This window comes from Pongo pygmaeus, chromosome 11 (genome assembly GCF_028885625.2).
Source record: "Pongo pygmaeus isolate AG05252 chromosome 11, NHGRI_mPonPyg2-v2.0_pri, whole genome shotgun sequence".
NCBI classification, from domain to species: domain Eukaryota; kingdom Metazoa; phylum Chordata; class Mammalia; order Primates; family Hominidae; genus Pongo; species Pongo pygmaeus.
In genome coordinates this window covers 32,658,196-32,674,587 of record NC_072384.2, presented here as the reverse complement: position 1 = coordinate 32,674,587, position 16,392 = coordinate 32,658,196, and the positions used below count along the sequence as shown (strand labels likewise).

The 16,392-nt window shown below is 40.4% G+C and overlaps 1 protein-coding gene across 8 annotated transcripts in view; it reads left to right on the top strand.

Moving 5' to 3' along the window:
- NCKAP5 (NCK associated protein 5) overlaps positions 1-16,392 on the top strand; it is a 996,626-nt gene that overhangs the window by 284,104 nt on the left and 696,130 nt on the right. Inside the window, exon 1 of one of the 8 annotated variants that reach the window (XM_063647385.1) lies at positions 11,094-11,173. The exons of 6 other annotated variants lie outside the window; for them this stretch is intronic. The gene's annotated coding sequence lies outside the window, so the exon portion shown is untranslated. Of the gene's footprint in view, positions 1-11,093; positions 11,174-16,392 lie in introns of those variants that run through there. One more of the 8 variants, XM_063647387.1, reaches the window with a different exon arrangement.

Below are 16,392 nucleotides of genomic sequence, written 5' to 3'. Positions count from 1 at the left end.
ATCAGGTCGTGTGTGGGAAGCTTTTTGTCCTCCCTGGTATGCACATAATAGCCACATTCAACAGGAGAGTCAAGGAGCTAGTCATCACTGGCTGGTACCCACAAGACTCCCAGAGGCTAAAATAGTCTCCGGTTGTAAAATAGAAGACACTGGAAGGAGTCTTTCTTGTCTTAGGGCCTGAAGGGTATCAAGCATGGACTTGTCCTGCGACATATACGCAGGCATGGACCACAGTGGGCCTGGAGGGTTGGGGTCACAGCTGGTGTGCCAGGAATGGTCCACGGGACACAGGGTAATTTCTTTTCCTGTTTGTTTGCATAGGTGAGTGTTATCACGTGAACGTTAGCTGCCATCCTTAGTTGTGGGTATATTTTGGGACTGGGGTTGGAGGCTGCTTTAGTGCTGAGGAGTCGATTGGGATGCTTCACTTCTCCAAAGAGATGGCTGTTCTAATCAAGATATTACTTAGGTGGCCTGGAAGCTCTGCTCTTGGCACAATGTATTCTGAAGGTTCATTTCAGTTTCAGGATTCTATGACTGAAGGAACAAGCCACTAGATGGCCACTCTGAAAAAGCAGAGTAACTGTGTGAAAAGAATTGAGTTCATTGCTCAACATTGGAGTCTTCTGGCAAAGGAGAGGGAGGGGAAGAGAGAGGGTGAGCTCACGGGCCTGCACCCACACGAATGTATGCACAAGCCAAGATTATACTTTGTAATTATTTTAACTACCATGAAAACACTGTGATCCACTTGGCTGTGGCCCAAGTTAGAAATAGGTGTATCGTTTAGTACAGTTAATTATCAGCTTTGGATGTCAGAAATTGCTTCAAGACTATGATATAGAGCAGGAGAACACTGTGTTTTCTGCTCTTCCATGTCGAGTCTCTAATACATACCAAAACGTTAGGAACTTTTCCCTGGTTTGTTCTGTTGCTAACAGTTCTCAGGCTACTCATTATCCCTTACCTGGGACTAACTCAGGTACCTATGTAGTTGGCATCTCTGCCTCAAATTATGAGGTGTGACATCTGGGTGGGATAATCAGTCTGAGATAACAAGACACAAGAGATCACAGCAGGACATCTGAACACAGAGGAGTGGCTTGGCCTGCATCTGAGGATATATACATCTTTCAAGAAGATGCCATTTTGCAAGTGTATGCAGGTGGACTTTTTGAATGACTGAAATAGCCAACAAGCAACTTTCCCTCAGAAATCCTAGAACGTGGGGTGCAGTTCCAAGATGGCCGAACAGGAGCAGCTCCAGTCTACAGCTCCCAGCATGAGCGACACAGAAGACGGGTGATTTCTGCATTTCCAACTGAGGTACTGGGTTCATCTCACTGGGGCTTGTTGGACAGTGCGTGCAGGACAGTGGGTGCAGCGCACCAAGGGTGAGCCAAAGCAGGGCGAGGCATCACCTCACCCGGGAAGCGCAAGGGGTCAGGGAATTCCCTTTCATAGCCAAGCAAAGCTGTGACAGATGGCACCTGGAAAATCAGGTCACTCCCACCCTAATACTGCACGTTTCCAACGGTCTTAGCAAACAGCACACCAGGAGATTACATCCCGCACCTGGCTTGGAGGGTCCCACGCCCATGGAGCCTTGCTCATTGCAAGCACAGCAGTCCGAGATCGAACTGCAAGGTGGCAGCAAGGCTCGGGGAGGGGCACCCACCATTGCTGAGACTTGAGTAGGTAAACAAAGTGGCTGAGAAGCTTGGACTGGGTGGAGCCCACCACAGTTCAAGGAGGCCTGCTTGCCTCTGTAGACTCTGTGGGGGCAGGGTATAGCCGAACAAAAGGCAGCACAAACCCTGTAGACTTAAATGTCCCTGTCTGACAGCTTTGAAGAGAGTAGCGGTTCTCCCAGCATGGAGTCTGAGATCTGAGAACAGACAGACTGCCTCAAGTGAGTCCCTGACCCATGAGTAGCCTATCTGGGAGGCACCCCCCAGTAGGGGTAGACTGACACCTCACATGGATGGGTACCCCTCTGAGACGAAACCTCCAGAGAAATGATCAGACGGCAACATTTGCTGTTCAGCAATATTCGCTGTTCTGCAGCCTCCGCTGCTGATACCCAGGCAAACAGAGCCTGGAGTGGACCTCCAGCAAACCCCAACAGACCTGCAGCTCAGGGTCCTGACTGTTAAAAGGAAAACTAACAAACAGAAAGGACATCCACACCAAAACCCCATCTGTACGTCACAATAATTAAGACCAAAGGTAGATAAAACCACAAAGATGGGGAAAAAACAATAGAAAATCTGAAAACTCTAAAAATCAGAGCATCTCTCCTCCTCCAAAGGAACACAGCTCCTCACCAACAATGGAACAAAGCTGGACAGAGAATGACATTGACAAGTTGAGAGAAGAAGGCTTCAGACGATCAAACTTCTCTGATCAAACTTCTTCTCCTAAAGGAGGAAGTTCAAACCCATCGCAAAGAAGTTAAAAACCTTGAAAAAAGATTAGACGAATGGCTAACTAGAATAACCAATGCAGAGAAGTCCTTAAAGGACCTGATGGAGCTGAAAACCATAGCACAAGAACTACGTGATGAATATACAATCTTCAGTAGCTGATTCGATCAACTGGAAGAAAGGGTATCAGTGATTGAAGATCAAATGAATGAAATGAAGCGTGAAGAGAAATTTCAAGAAAAAAGAATAAAAAGAAATGAACAAAGCCTCCAAGAAATATGGGACCATGTGAAAAGACCAAATCTACATCTGATTGGTGTACCTGAAAGTGACAGGGAGAATGAAACCAAGTTGGAAAACACTCTTCAGGATATTATCGAGAACTTCCCCAACCTAGCAAGGCAGGCCAACATTCAAATTCAGGAAATACAGAGAATGCCACAAAGATACTCCTCAAGAAGAGCAACTCCAAGACACATAATTGTCAGATTCATCAAAGTTGAAATTAAGGAAAAAATGTTAAGGGCAGCCAGACAGAAAGGTTGGGTTACCCACAAAGGGAAGCCCATCAGACTAACAGCTGATCTCTCAGCAGAAACTCTACAAGCCAGAAGAGAGTGGGGGCCAATATTCAACATTCTTAAAGAAAAGAATTTTCAACCCAGAATTTCATATCCAGCCAAATTAAGCTTCATAAGTGAAGGAGAAATAAAATACTTTACAGACAAGCAAATGCTGAGAGATTTTGTCACCACCAGGCCTGCCTTACAAGAGCTCCTGAAGGAAGCACTAAACATGGAAAGGAACAACCAGTACCAGCCACTGCAAAAACATGTCAAATTGCAAAGACCATCGATGCTAGGAAGAAATTGCATCAACTAACAAGCAAAACAACCAGCTAACATCATAATGACAGGATCAAATTCACACATAACAATATTAACCTTAAATGTAAATGGGCTAAATGCTCCAATTAAAAGACACAGACTGGCAAATTGGATAAAGAGTCAAGACCCATCAGTGTGCTGTATTCAGGAAACCCATCTCATTTGCAGAGACACACATAGGCTCAAAAAAAAGGGATGGAGGATGATCTACCAAGCAAGTGGAAAACAAAAAAAGGCAGGGGTTGCAATCCTAGTCTCTGATAAAACAGGCTAAACCAACAAAGATCAAAAGAGACAAAGAAGGCCATTACATAATGGTAAAGGGATCAATTCAACAAGAAGAGCTAACTATCCTAAATACATATGCACCCAATACAGGAGCACCCAGATTCATAAATCAAGTCCTTTGAGACCTACAAAGAGACTTAGACTCCCACACAATAATAATGGGAGACTTTAACACCACACTGTCAACATTAGACAGATCAATGAGACAAAAGGTTAACAAGGATATCCAAGAACTGAACTCAGCTCTGCACCAAGCAGACCTAACAGACATCTACAGAACTCTCCACCCCAAATCAACAGAATATACATTCTTCTCAGCACCAGACCACACCTATTCCAAAATTGACCACATAGTTGGAAGTAAAGCACTCCTCAGCAAATGGAAAAGAACAGAAATTATAGCAAACTGTCTCTCAGACCACAGTGCAATCAAACTAGAACTCAGGATTAATAAACTTACTCAAAACCACTCAACTACATGGAAACTGAACAACCTGCTCCTGAATAACTACTGGGTACATAATGAAATGAAGGCAGAAATAAAGATGTTCTTTGAAACCAACCAGAAAAAAGACACAGCATACCAGAATCTCTGGGACACATTTAAAGCAGCGTGTAGAGGGAAATTTATAGCACTAAATGCCCACAAGAGAAAGCAGGAAAGATCTAAAATTGACACCCTAACATCACAATTAAAAGAACTAGAGAAGCAAGAGCAAACACATTCAAAAGCTAGCAGAAGGCAAGAAATAACTAAGATCAGAGCAGAGCTGAAGGAGATAGCGACACAAAAAACCCTTCAAAAAATTAATGAATCCAGGAGCTGGCTTTTTGAAAAGATCAACAAAATTGATAGACTGCTAACAAGACTAATAAAGAAGAAAAGAGAGAAGAATCAAATAGATGCAATAAAAATGATAAAGGGGATATCACCACCGATCCCACAGAAATACAAACTACCATCAGAGAATACTACGAACACCTCTACACAAATAAACTAGAAAATCTAGAAGAAATGGATAAATTCCTCGACACATACACCCTCCCAAGACTAAATGAGGAAGAAGTTGAATCTCTGAATAGACCAATAACAGGCTCTGAAATTGAGGCAATAATCAATAGCTTACCAACCAAAAAAAGTCCAGGACCAGATGGATTCACAGCCGAATTCTACCAGAGGTACAAGGAGGAGCTGGTACCATTCCTTCTGAAACTATTCCAATCAATAGAAAAAGAGGGAATCCTCCCTAACTCATTTTATGAGGCCAGCATCATCCTGATACCAAAGCCGGGCAGAGACACAACCAAAAAAAGAGAATTTTAGACCAATATCCTTGATGAACATCGATGCAAAAATCCTCAAGAAAATACTGGCAGACCAAATCTGGCAGCACATCCAAAAGTTTATCCACCATGATCAAGTGGGCTTCATCCCTGGGATGCAAGGCTGGTTCAACATACGCAAATCAATAAACATAATCCAGCATATAAACAGAACCAAAGACAAAAACCACATGATTATCTCAATAGATGCAGAAAAGGCCTTTGACAAAATTCAAAAACCTTCATGCTAAAAACTCTCAATAAATTAGGTATTGATGGGACGTATCTCAAAATAGTAAGAGCTGTTTATGACAAACCCACAGCCAATATCATACTGAATGGGCAAAAACTGGAAGTATTCCCTTTGAAAACTGGCAGAAGACAGGGATGCCCTTTCTCACCACTCCTATTCAACATAGTGTTGGAAGTTCTGCCCAGGGCAATCGGGCAGGAGAAAGAAAGCCTATTCAATTAGGAAAAGAAGAAGTCATATTGTCCCTGTTTGCAGATGACATGATTGTATATCTAGAAAACCCCATTGTCTCAGCCCAAAATCTCCTTAGGCTGATAGGCAACTGCAGCAAAATCTCAGGATACAAAATCAATGTGCAAAAATCACAAGCATTCTTATACACCAATAACAGACAGAGAGCCAAATCATGAGTGAACTCCCATTCACAATTGCTTCAAAGAGAATAAAATACCTAGGAATCCAGCTTACAAGGGATGTGAAGGACCTCTTCAAGGAGAACTACAAACCACCACTCAACGAAATAAAAGAGGACACAAGCAAATGTAAGAACGTTCCATGCTCATGGATAGGAAGAATCAATATTGTGAAAATGGCCATACTGCCCAAGGTAATTTATAGATTCAATGCCATCCCCATCAAGCTACCAATGCCTTTCTTCACAGAATTGGAAAAAACTACTTTAAAGTTCATATGGAACCAAAAAAGAGCCTGCATTGCCAAGTCAATACTAAACCAAAAGAACAAAGCTGGAGACATCATGCTACCTGACTTCAAACTATACTACAAGGCTACAGTAACCAAAACAGCATGGCACTGGTACCAAAACAGAGATATAGACCAATGCAACAGAACAGAGACCTCAGAAATAATACCACACATCTACAGCTATCTGATCTTTGAAAAAGCTGACAAAAACAAGAAATAGGGAAAGGGTTCCCTATTTAATAAATGGTGCTGGGAAAACTGGCTAGCCATATGTAGAAAGCTGAAACTGCATCCCTTCCTTACACCTTATACAAAAATTAATTCAAGATGGATTAAAGACTTAAATGTTAGACCTAAAACCATCAAAACCCTAGAAGAAAACCTAGGCATTACCATTCAGGACATATGCATGGGCAAGGACTTCATGTCTAAAACACCAAAAGCAATGGCCACAAAAGTCAAAATTGACAAATGGGATCTAATTAAAGAGCTTCTGCACAGCAAAAGAAACTACCATCAGAGTGAACAGGCAACCTACAGAATGGGAGAAAATTTTTACAATCTACCCATCTGACAAAGGGCCAATATCCAGAATCTACAAAGAACCCAAACAAATTTACAAGAAAAAAACAACCCCATCAAAAAGTGAGTGAAGGATATGAACAGACACTTCTCAAAAGAAGACATTTATGCAGCCAGCAGACACATGAAAAAATACTCATCATCACTGGCCATCAGAGAAATGCAAATCAAAACCACAATGAGATACCATCTCACACCAGTTAGAATGGTGATCATTAAAAAGTCAGGAAATAACAGGTGCTGGAGAGGATGTGGAGAAATAGGAACTTTTACACTGTTGGTGGGACCATAAACTATTCAACCCTTGTGGAAGTCAATGTGGCGATTCCTCAGGGATCTAGAACTAGAAATACCATTTGACCCAGCCATCCCATTACTGGGTATATAACCAAAGGAATGTAAATCATGCTGCTATAAAGACACATGCACACATATGTTTATTGTGGCACTACTCACAATAGCAAAGACTTGGAACCAACCCAAATGTCCAACAATGATAGACTGGATTAAGAAAATGTGGCACATATACACCATGGAATACTATGCAGCCATAAAAAGGATGAGTTCATGTCCTTTGTAGGTACATGGATGAAGCTGGGAACCATTCTGAGCAAACTATCGCAAGGACAAAAAACCAAACACCGCATGTTCTCACTCATAGGTGGGAATTGAACAATGAGAACACTTGGACACAGGAAGGGGAACATCACACACTGGGGCATGTTGTGGGGTGGGGGGAGTGGGGAGAGATAGCATTAGGAGATATACCTAATGTAAATGATGAGTTAATGGGTACAGCACACCAACATGGCACATGTATACACATATGTAACAAACCTGCATGTTGTGCACATGTACCCTAGAACTTAAAGTATAATAAAAAAATATTTTTAAACAAAGCAATCCTAGAATGCATCACTTTTACATGTGCCTGGAAGCTGTGAATAATGATTTAATCATAATCAGTGGCTTATGCTTAAATACCAGGCTTTTATTTGTTCATTTTTTCATTCATTCAATTCAGTGTTTATTGGATGTCTACTGTGTGTTGCCTTTGGTAAGACACTGAGGACAAAATGATAAACTAAAGAGGACAAAGATTCTAGCATCTTTCCTGCTGTCCTGAACTCTCCAGACTACAGAGAATGGGGTGGTGAGTAAGGAGACAGACATTGATCATATAATGCCCCAATGAATGTCTAATTATTAACAGATGAAAGTCTCCTAAGAAAACAAATGCTTATTCATGAGAGAGTAAATGCTTACCTGTGAGAAGTACCCTATTCAGTGGAATCTGAAAAGGCTTCTTGGAGGCAGTGCGTCTGCAGCTGAGATGTGAAGGATGCACATGGCTCCAGAAAAAGGAGGTAGCATGTATAAAGGCCCTTCAGTCAAAGGAATTATGAGGAGCAGGGGAAGTGAGAGGGGACCAGTGTGGTGTGCAGAGAGTTAAGGGGTGAGGCAAGAAAGGTAGACGGGTGTCAGATCCTGTAGGGACTTGAGTGTCATGTTAAAACCAGTGAGAAGGTATTGAATGGTTTTAAGTGAAGGTGAGTGGCATACCATTCTGATTTGCAAAAAGTCACTCTAGGTACTGTGTGGTGAACAGATTCGAGGGAGGGGCATAATACGTGTGAGAAGATCAGTTAACAAGCTATTGCAGAAGACTAAGCAAGAGGTGAGAGTATTTAACACTACCATAGTAATGGGGTAGGTATAGAGAAGGGGATGATCCCCAAGCCATCTAAGAATATAATTGATGATGATGTTCGTTGAATTTCAGATTGAGGAAGAGGTGGGAGACAAGGATGACTCTTAGCCTTCAGCCCTGCATAACTGTGTGAAGAGTGGTTTTACTCAAAGACAACTATCAGACGAGGAGGAGTAGGTTTGTTGTTGTTCTGGCATGGATGTGCCGTGCAAATCATGAGTTTGATTTTGCATGTGTTAAATTGGAATACCTTGGGGAGATCTAAGAACACAAGTCTCTCAGAAGTAACTGTGCAGGGCCTCTGGAGGAGCTTTCCCCTTTGTGGGCTTACCCAAACTTCAGCACAGAGCTCCCTGGTGGCTGGCTATGGCCTCTTACCAAGGAGCATGATCTGCCACTACATGAGTTTGGTTTTTCCCCAGAGCTAGGGGTGATGTGATTCTCTGTTTCTGAATCCACATGCATATTTGTATCCAGTTTATGCTGCCAGTGGCTGCTATGGCTTTAGGGGCCATTTGGTGCAATGGGAGAAATCCTGGTTAGATGAGCATTGATTCCCACTTAGGTTCTGCCAGAATTAGCTATGGGATTTGGCCATTGTGATTTCTTTAGATCAGTATTTCCTTCTGTGTAAGAGAAGCAGTTGAACTAGATAGTCTATAAGAGTCCTCCTGGCTCTAATGTTCATTGATTCTAATTTCTAATCTTTGCCTACACTAAACAAACAGTTTGAGGAATGGTAAATAAATACATTTCTGGATAGAAGGAGTAGTTCTTGGCTATTTTGAATCTCTCATATTTGGTTTGCCCACCCGATGAGGACTTAAATCACTCATCTTTCATTTATCATCTCTTAATCAGGTTGTTTATCAAGTCCAGCAGTTTTCAAATAGGGACGTTAGAAATATTTCTTCTTAAGTGCTAACTTTGATCCATGAGACATAGGTACCTGTGATATCCACTGAGAAGGATTCTGGTGCAGCATCTTGGGTGGGATGAGAAAGCACCGTAATTGATTGACGATGTCTGTCATTGGTATGGAATGGGGACTGGCAGCAGCCTAAGTGCCATGCCTTGTCATCCTCGTTCTGAGATCTGGCCTTCTGTTTTCCCTGCCAATGTGTGACCACTATCTGATGGTTAAAACAAGTAATTGCAGGATTCTACTTTCCCAGACTTGTTCTGGAGCTGAAATTTTTGACTATCTATCTTTTACTGTGTTGTGCTTTAATGTCATTTCCAACAATTTTGTGGGATAAGAGGGGGTTCAAATATATGTCTAGTTAATTTTGTTCAATGGGTGACATTGTTTAGCACTTCCTGCAATATATGTAAAATGTCTACTTTTCTATTTTTAAATAGGCAATCTGATGAAAATAAGTCTTCCTTTATAGGTTGAGGATCATGCAGGAACTCAGGGGTTAGTCTTCTAAACTGGTGCTTCTCCAAGTTAATGTGCAAACATATTACCTAGGGATCTTGTTAAAACCCAGGTTCCTGGACTTTACTTCCAGGTATTCTGGTTCAGTAAGTCTGATTGGGCCTGAGTTCCTGGCAAGGTGCTTGCCTGGCAGCACAGATAGAATAGCAAAGGTCTAAACAACACTCATCATTGTACAGACGTGGAGATAGATACATTAGAGCTGAATATTTGGAAGTTAGACAAGACCCTAAAGCTATTTACCTTGGAAAAATACAATTGCTCCATAAATTCTTGATATGAATTTATTTTTATCTGATTTGCTTCTTTTTTCTAAGAGTAGAATGTAGAGGAAAAATACTGGTTGATTGAGGTCTTTGGTTAATTATATTCCAGACGATTAAAGTTTTATTGAGCTCCTAAAACACTCAATATATACCACAAATGTAGTTAGTTAAACATTAAAAAAATTCTAATTGTTTTGTTTTACTAAAAAAATTGCTCACTGTAAAAAAATTTAGACAATGCAGAAATGCATAAAATAGAAAGTGAAAAAAAATCTTCTCCCAAACTCTGCCTTTTAGATTTAATAGCACTGTTAAACAGCTTGAACAGGTTGGTATGTCCCCTTTTAGACTTTTTCCTATACTAGGGTAAATCTTATTCATCTGTCTGTCTTCACATAAGTATACAAATAAATATCATAGAAGGAATAAATAAATATCTTTTTATTTCTTTCTAAAAGGAGAAATTTGCTTTTAGGTCCCACAGGATGAGATTCAAAGGGGCCAAAAGTAATTTTTTTCCCTCTCTGTCTCATATTTCTGCAATTTGCTTTTTGACAGTTATATATTGTAATAGTATGAACATCTTTCCAATTATGTACATACATCTATTCTCTTGCTGGTATTTCAGTTGCATTGGGCTGTTTCCCTTCATCTGACTATAAATCCCAATGTTTATTATTTACTTCTCACAGAATATCTTACACAGGGATGGGTATAAAATCTCTGATACATAAAGACAGCTGCATTTTACTGCACTTTGAAGTGTGCTGACATTACCTTGGATCATTTTCTCCAATCTGAGATGTAATATTAATAAGGTTTTTCATTGATTCCACAAGTGTTTACTGAAAACCTACTATGTGTCAGGCATTGAGCATCTGTCTGTACCAGGAACTAAGGGACAGAAAAGTGAATAAATAAGAAGGCCATGGTTCCTGTCCACATGGAGCTGACAATTCAAGTAAAGATACAGGCATGGGGTGTTTTACTGAATTCTTATTCTAGAAAGATGAGACTTGGTATTTTGTGAATTTTTAAGGAAAACAAGAAAATCCTGGTAACTTTCCTCCCCTCACTTGACATAAAATGATGAGATCGTCAGTATCCCTGAAACTTCTCTAGCTTTGGCCAGAATCCAGTTTGAACACATCTGGAGTTCAGATGCAGGGTGGGGTAGTCCAGAAAATGATTGTCTGTCCGAGAATGATTCAAAGGACATGCAAGGACAAGACTGGAGGTTATTATTATTTCGAATCGCGAGGTATGCACATCGGGATTTACTGGAAATGAGGTGAGCTTTATTAATTTATTTGTTAGAGCAGTGAAATGTGAAATAATGTTTTCTGACCAATGCAAAGGTGGAATGTGAATTCATGCTGTAAATTCAACTAATGTTATATGTAAACCCTGTTTTGCATTAGGTACTGTTGGTGTATTATGTAAATAGAGTTCTATCATTATACAAAGACTACCATTATTGACGAGGCAGCGCTTAATAGCATGGTTATGTTATCTGGATATTGAGAGCACCAGGATTTATTCTTCTGTGGCATAAGTTACTTTATTACTAGGATTTCTTATAAAGCTCATTTATTGAAATAATTAGAAACAAATTGCCCACATACACATTGGCAGGATAAGCTCCTTAACAAATCACCACTCCACAATCATTCCAGACTGGGCTTCTGGAAAAATACCAACTTTTATCAGAAGAGTGAAGACTATATAGGTTTTACATTTAATATGTGATAATCTTCAGACAACAGTTAAGCAGCACTTAATGAACTTAGCCTGTCTGCAATTAACATGTTCTGAATTGGAGTGAGACAGAACGGAGGAAGGTTTCCTTCTTTTCAATTAATTTCCTAGGTGGCAGATGCTGCTTTCCCTTCGATACCCTTCCCCTGGCTGTGGGATGCTCCCAGACTGCTGCAATAGCTAGACTTGGGAAGGAAGGGTGGGCTGGTTAATTACACCTGTTACTCTTCACTCCCACACCCCACCTGAGATTTGCATGCAGTGGAAGGGGTAATTGGATGCGAAACTTGGCAGATAGAAGCTGAGAAGTGGGATGCAGGTTTTCCAAACTGGTTATCCTGACAAAATTTGATAGTCTACACAATAATTCAGATGTTTGGTGTCTGTAATTTATCTAAAAGGCAGGAAAAAAAAATCTGTGAGAGTATCATATATAGGTTTTTTTCAGAGTTAGCCCTAGAATTTTTTTTTTTCAATCCATGGACTTGCTTTATCTTATCTCTTTGGTCTAGTCCAGGCTTTTCTAAACTTCACTCATTTGGATATAATCTTAATGATGTGTCCATATCCTAGTAAGATCTGTACTTACCATTTTTCTTTGTCAACTTTTTAAAACTTAGCATACAAATCACGAGGCTAATAGGTTAGTTTTATTTTTTATTTTCTTCTAATTATACAGACATCAGCATATAGCTATTAAGGTATATTTTTATGGGGACTGTATAATCTTCCACAAAAGCTGATGGTTCATATAACACACCTGGGAAGCCTCGCCTCCTTCCAAGCTTGTCCTTGCTTGTGACTGCCACTGTTTGGGGTGGGTTGTGAAAGCAGCCCTGCCCCCAGCCAATTAGACTGCTCCCTGTGTGGATCAGGGCTTTTCCTAGTCTCATGAATCCAAGGCCAGTTTGGGGCTTAGCCCTCAGATGGCTCCATCCCTAGCCTGGTAAGTAAATGGAAGTGAGCCTAGTTCTTACTTCCTTCTTCTGAGTCCCCTACCTCATGTGTTATGTGTTCTTTTGAACATTGAGATTCTGCCACCTTTGTTCTAAATGTCACATGGCTTTGCACATGGTAGGTGGTCTCTGCATTATTTCCAGGCAAATTAGGGGGTCACTGGAAGCCTAACTAGGCAGAAATCAACCAAAGTAGCTACTTAAACCCATTTTTCTAACTTCAAATTGCTCTACCTTAGAGCTTTCGAGGTGAAATGCTTTTGTTGGGTGCTTTCCCCTGGCTTTTCCTCCTAGATTTTTTTCTCCAGTTTGAGGAATGGTAATGGAATAGTTTATTCCTTCCTACTTGCTTAATGAGGTCTAGGAAGTGTGGTTGTTGGCAAAATTATTTGCTGCAACATTCACCAAGAATTCAAGAAGCTTGCTCTGTCATTTTTACTATGCTTATTCCAGCCTGTATGCTTTTCAGAATCCACTGATACACATAATAATTTGAAACTTTGGCTAATCTCAAATAATTTATATTTGGCTTTGAAATGAATAGTTATACAGTTTGGGATTTTTGGCAGATTTTCTATTTTGATTATGTAACATGTTGGCAATATTAACCTAAAATAAGAAATAATAGCTATATATGGGTATCTGGTGGATGGCTACAAATGAATGAGAGAGTCCAGTGTATAGGAAAAAAATGTGATGACTCAGAAAAACAGGACAAGACACTCATCTGTAAGAATTTTTTTTTTTTGTATGTTAGTTTCCCCTAATACCTTTTATTCAGGGAACTCTAAAAAAATTACTTCTGATACCTCAGACATTTTTTCCTACCCACAAATGAATACACTACTCACAATTTCTTTTGGGCCTCTCTACAGAGCTGTAAGGTTATATGTACTCGTCTAAAAAGGAATCCAAGTTTCCTATGGGAATGGGATATACTAGTGACAGTGTCCCGTTTATGTCACACAGGTACCACTGGCAATGTCTAGCACTGCTGTGGCTCAGCTCCTAACAGTTGTGTTATTCTGCCTTTCATATTTCTAGTCCCAGTGTGATCAAGATGGGAAATGACAAGAGATGAAATTGGAAAGACACATAGGGCCCAAATGCTCTCGATTTTATTTTGTAGACAGGGGAAGGTCACCAGAAGGGTTTAATCAAAGGTATGCCATGATAGAGTCTGTGTTTTAGAAAGATTACCCAGCCCGCAGTTTGGGTAGTGGTGGTAGCAGGGATGAGACCCAAGCTGGGCACAGTGATGAAGAAGTCATTGCCACGGTCTCAGTGAAAGTTGATAAAGACAGTTGAATCACAGTGGCTATGAGGATGGAAAGAAGGGGCAATATTTCAAGTGTATGTAGAATGTAGAAGCAAAAAAACTTGGTGGCATGAGGACTTGGGCAAATGGGGGAGAAGGAGGAGTCGAGGATGATTCCCAGATTCCCTGTTTGTGTGAGGGGCTGAATGGTGATGCCACACTGACATGGTTTTAGTTGGGTTTGAACATACTGGGTTTCTGATGTTAGTCAGCATTTACTGGAATTTATTTCCAATTTCTGATAACATGGTCTTCATAAATGTATTAATTTTGTTAGGTTTGAATATTCTCAATTTGAGATGACAGCCATCATGTATTGGAATTAGTTCTTCCTTTCTGATATGTAAATCTTCATAAATTCATTCTTTCTTTCAATAGATGTCTACTGAATATTTATTGTACCTGTGCCTGATGTTGTTGCCCAGACCCTCTTGGTGATGCCACCACACTTTTGTTTCCTGTACACCTAGCCAGGCATTTGGTCCTACCGGAGCTGGCTTCCTTGACATGAATTTATTGGGCCCACTCTGAAGCCCTCTCTTTCCTCCATGTGCTGATCTTTCAGACATCGGACCCATTTCCAGTTTTTGACTTTCTGTATTCATTTATACACCTACTCTTAAAAATGTTGGCTTCATCAATGTTCATCAGTGATAGACTGGATAAAGAAAATGTGGTACATATATACCATGGAATATTATGCAGCCATTAAAAAGGAATGAGATAATTTCCTCTGTAGGGACATGGATGGAGCTGGAGACCATTATCCTTAGCAAACTAACTCAGGAACAAAAAGCCACATACCTCATGTTCTCACTTGTAAGCAGGAGCTAAAGGATGAGAACATGTGGACATGGAGATGAGAACAGTGCACACTGGTGCCTACCAGAGGGCACAGGGTGTGAGGAGAGAGAGGATCAGGAAAAATAACTAATGGATGCTATGCTTAATACCTGTGTGATGAAATAACCTGTACAGCAAACCCTCATGACACACATTTACCTATGTAACAAACCTATACATCCTGCACATGTACCCATGAACTTAAAATAAAAGCTTAAAAAAATATTGGCTTGTTATCCAGTTTGGGTTATTATCCAGTTTTTCAGACATTTAAATATAGTCTAGGTTTATTTCATATGGCTCATGTCACAGTTCTGATCATCTCTAACCCACATTGTTTCCTCATGACATTACTAACACCCTAGAAGAATACCAAAAGAATGTAATTTTCTTGGAACATAAGAAACTATGGTGGGTAAGCTCTAAAATGCCAAAGACAGGACAAGATTGTGGGGAGAAGTGTGTTTCTTTTTGTATTTGTCACTTCAAATGATAGTAGAAGTTGGAACGGGAATTTTCAACCTGGAAAGAGTTCATTTTAAGGAGGTATTCCGTTACCAGATAAGCACTGCTTCCCACCATCTTCTGCAGGGCTTGGCAGTGCTTCCCCATTGTAAGAAAAGCACAGGGACAGACTGACTGAGTTTGTGAACTTGGAATTGTTTGAAATCCAGGTGGCTTTTGGTTCTATACTCAGTGGAATTTCGAGAGTCTTCTGAGTATTTCGGAGCGCAGAAAAGACAGTTAATTTGGCCTTGGGCAGAAAGTTTAGTGAGTGCTTTCCTGATGCTGATTACTTCTCCAGTTGTGAGGCTTTTACTATAGAGTACTTTGAAGATGCCGCTCCTTTCTCTGAAGACCAACAGCACAGAGAAAAGTAGGGTTTTTGCTTGTTTTCTGTTTGTTTTTAGTAGACATTTTTGAGAGCAGTTTTAAGTTCACAGCAAAATTGAGCAGAAGGTACAGAGATGTCCCACATGCCCACTGCCCTACACATGCACTTCTCCCCATCACTAACATCCCCCACCCACTGCCCTACACACGCGCTTCTCCCCATCACTGACATCCCCCACTAGAGTGGTGCATTTGTTTCAGTTGAACCAACATTGACACATCATGGTCGTCCAAGGTCACAGTTACATTAGGGTTCATTCTTAGTGTACATTCTATGAGTTGGACAAATGTATAATGACATATATTCAGTATTATAATATACAGTAATTTCACTGCTCTAAAAATCCTCTGTGCTCAGTCCCTTCCCCTTATCTCCTGGAGAACATTGAATTTTTATCTTCTCTATAGTTTTTTCTTTTCTAGAGTGTCATAAAGTCAGAATCATACAGTATTTTTCAGATTGGCTTATTTCACATAGTACTATGCATTTAAGGTTCCTCTATGTCCTTTCATGGCTTGATAGCCCATTTATTTGTAGTGCTGAATAATATTCCATTGTCTGGGATGTACCACAGTTTATCTATTCACTTATGGAGAAACATTTTGTTTGCTTCCAAGTTTTGGTAATTATGAATAAAGCTGCTGTAAACATCTGTGTGCAGGTTTTGGTATGGACATAAGTTTTCAATTCCTTTGGGTAAATACCCAGGCATGTGATTGCACCATTACTATCCTACGTAT